This window comes from Megalopta genalis, unplaced genomic scaffold (assembly GCF_051020955.1).
Source record: "Megalopta genalis isolate 19385.01 unplaced genomic scaffold, iyMegGena1_principal scaffold0038, whole genome shotgun sequence".
Taxonomy (NCBI): Eukaryota; Metazoa; Arthropoda; class Insecta; order Hymenoptera; family Halictidae; genus Megalopta; species Megalopta genalis.
The window spans coordinates 1,113,153-1,116,679 of record NW_027476107.1 but is presented as its reverse complement, the minus strand read 5'-3'; positions in this window follow the sequence as shown (position 1 = coordinate 1,116,679).

The following is a 3,527-nucleotide window of genomic DNA, read 5'->3' as shown; positions in this document are numbered from 1 at the left end:
ATCTTTCTTCCCAGTTTCACTCAATATAGCTTCATGTGCAGAAGACAACATCCAAACCTCTTTCTTGTCATGCCATTTCATTGCCAATAAAATGTCAGTTGACCGGTAGCAAGTTTTCTCCTCTCTTCAATTTGTCGTCCACGCGGGGCATTTGTCTTCTATGTTTTCGAACTGTCCCAAATGCGTTGGTTTTCTTCTCGTGTAAAAAAGTATACAATAGTGGGCTTATGTACCAATTGTCTGTAATCACTGTATGGCCTTTTCCAAGATATGGCTGAAGCAGCGTCATTACAACATCTCCAGAGATTCCAATGGCTGTGTCACTTCTCTTGATGTTTGTTTTTTGGCCGGTATAAATTATAAAGTCCAGTACATAATTAGTTTTGCAGTCACAAAGGATAAACTACTTAATGCCAAACCTACTTCTTTTGGATGGTATGAACTGTTTAAAATAACATCTGCCTTTGTAAAGTAAAAGACTTTCGCCGATGTACAGATTTTCGTACGGTACGAATGACTGCGAAAAGGAAGTTTTTATCTTATGGATGACTGGCCGTATTTTGACTAACGGATCGTCCGTGGCTGTACTATTATCATTGAAGTGCAACATTTGTAACAACATCATGTACCGATCCCGTGACATAATTTTGCGGAAAATACCGCTTTTCAGCAGCTCGTCCGTCGACCAGTACTCCTTCAACGAAAGTTTCTTCGAACGCGGCATTAGCATTGAAATGCATAAAAATCCGTACATTTCACAGACTGAAGTATCCTTCCAATTCTTCAAACGGGAACTCTTGTTATAATCCGTACACTGTTGTACGCATTTGTAATAATTGTTTGTCTGCTCGGTGATTTCACACACTAATTCTTCCGGGAACATCATCATAAAGGCTTAGAAGCCTTGGGTGTTGATTTAGGATTTAAATTTCCCTTTACTCCTGAATTTTGGTCGTCAATGATATGTATTGCAGGAGTTAAGTTCCTTTTTGACCAGAATAATGTTCCATATTGGTGAGAAGTCTCGTCATTTTCGCTCCCTTCTGAATTTTCCTCTTCCGATGATGTGCTTAACTTCCTGGGCCGTTTTCTATTTGTTCTTTGTTCATCAATTAATTCTTCTGATTCAATGTCTGATGATAGTGATTCACTATATTCTTTTTCACTGTCGTCCCTTGTGAAATATTCCTCAAGATTTGACATTTTGTAGGGTGTCACGAATAAAAAAAAAAGTCGATCGTAAGGTTCTTACATACACAAGACGATACTGCTGCGAAAAAGTGACAGTGCAGGTAATTATTTTGAAACCTAATTAGTTAGAGAGTGCGACATAAAATGGGATTTCCGTTTCGGAAATTCTCTGCGATTTTTATGACCCTAATATTGCCCAACCGCTACCTAAAGAAGGCAAATTACTAACGAGTGCCCCTGTATTAATATTACACGAAGATAATTGCATATTGATTGAAAAAATCGACGAACGCATATATGCGCCCTTAGTCCAGGCCGATAACTTAGAGAAAACACATAAATGCGGCCTTAGGCTACACGGATGACTTTCGCCAAACGCACATATGCATCCATAGAGCTCTAAGGGTTAAGTGAGCTGTGTGGAGCGTTAGCCGGATCTGCCATTCCAAAGCTGCCATGTGCAGCTTATACTGGCGGTGTTAAGGTAGCATAAACCAATACGAGGGGAGCCGTGCTTGGAATAACCTTTCCTTCACCTTTGGTGGGGATCATCAGAAAAGTGGACTGTCTTTTTCAGGAGGCAACTCACTTGGCCACCGCTCCACTGTGCAGGCCCCACTTGGGGGTGGGTGGAGCGGTGTTTCCAGCGGGGGCCATGAGGAGGCTGGGGGGTTGCCAGCGTGCGCTCAGTCCCATGCAGGCTCATGCTTTGTGTGCAATACATGAGTGTTTTTCGGCCGATTCGGCTCATCTTGCTTTAGTGCAAGATGCCTGCGAAGCCGGGTATCAGCCGCGTAGTCCGAGTTTTACTCTCGTGCCTTCATGGCATATGTCGCAAACTTCTTGAGGTGCTTGACCAATTTTGGTTGGGTAAGCCTGTTTAGGTTGCAGGGCCACGGGAGGTGATGTTTGTCGGCTTGTCTGTGCGGATTCTGTCGGTGCGTCTCGTGCAGTGGGCAGTCAAATATGAGGTGTGCTACTGTGTCAGACCGCCCGCACTCGCATGCATCGGTTTCTGCCAAGCTCAACTCCTTTAATTTGGAGTTGAACTTGTCATGCTCCGACAGCAGCTGCGAGACGTAGAAGTCCGGCTCCAGTCTCACCCCCAGTCTTGTCCTGATATCTGGGAAGAATTCATAGGTGATTCTGCCCTTCGGTGTGGAATCCCATCTTTCTTGCCAGATATTCAGGGTGTGATTCTTTATGTTGCGTAGTATTTGTTCTGTTGTGTTCTCACTGTCGTCGTGTTGTGTTCGTGGGCCTGTTGAGAGGATCGTATCCCCAATCTTCACCTCTTCCCCTTTCCTGAGACAGAATACTGCCATTCTTTCCTGAAGAATGAGGTCTATCGGCTTAGCAGGGGCCAGAACCATCGGAGCCTCGTTCGATATTGTCCTATATGCTCTTGTGACTCTTAGGAGGGCGTTCCTCTGAGCACTTTGTAGGGTTCTAAGGTGGTGGACATTCGTTTTGTCCGCCCACCCGGTCGCTGCGTACGTAACAACCGACACAAAGACACCCTTATAGAGTTTAACCAGTTAACTATGGAATTTAGTTTCAAAAGATCACCACAGGGTGCGGAATTAAAAACGAACAACGCGACGTATATACACGTCAAACGCAGGGCAAATGGTACTGTTATACATTTTATGAAAAACGAGGAAGGATTACATTTTTATTTGTCAAATAAACCAGCAATTCGTTTCTAAATACGTTATTCTTACTAAGAGCTTGAAAATTGTCAAAAAATAATAAAATACATAAGCAAGAAAAATTGAAGATAGCAAGAATAAACAAAAGAAATAAGGAAATAGTTTACAGAATTTCAAGCTATGTATATGTGATATGTTTCAAAACACGGTACTACGCAAAGTGCGACTTCACAGGTCGTACAACAAAATCTTGTTTCCTTGCGCTTTCCATTTTTTGAGCAAACGACACATCTTCGGAGAGGATTTGGTTTTGATGGAGTAGCTGGCAGAAAATTTGGGAAATGTTTACCGATGAGCCGTGTTGGTTTTGCGGATTTTGATGGCCGACCAATTTGAGAAACTTGTTTTTCTTGAATTGCATATTCTTCGACAATTTCTTCCACACATTGTAGTAAAAAGTTCAGTCGACTTAGCTTTCGGCCATTTTTTTGTATAATACGTACGAGTTGAAACATATAATATCGATGAGGTGGAGAAATATTTTCTTATAGTATTTTTTCATTCTTTTCCTCGCAAGTGTATACGATGCTATGATTCTATCGCTTCTATCCACGCCGCCCATTTTTGTAGAATAATCAAATACTACTTCTGGTTTTCTTACTATCGCACTACGTTTTTCTTTTT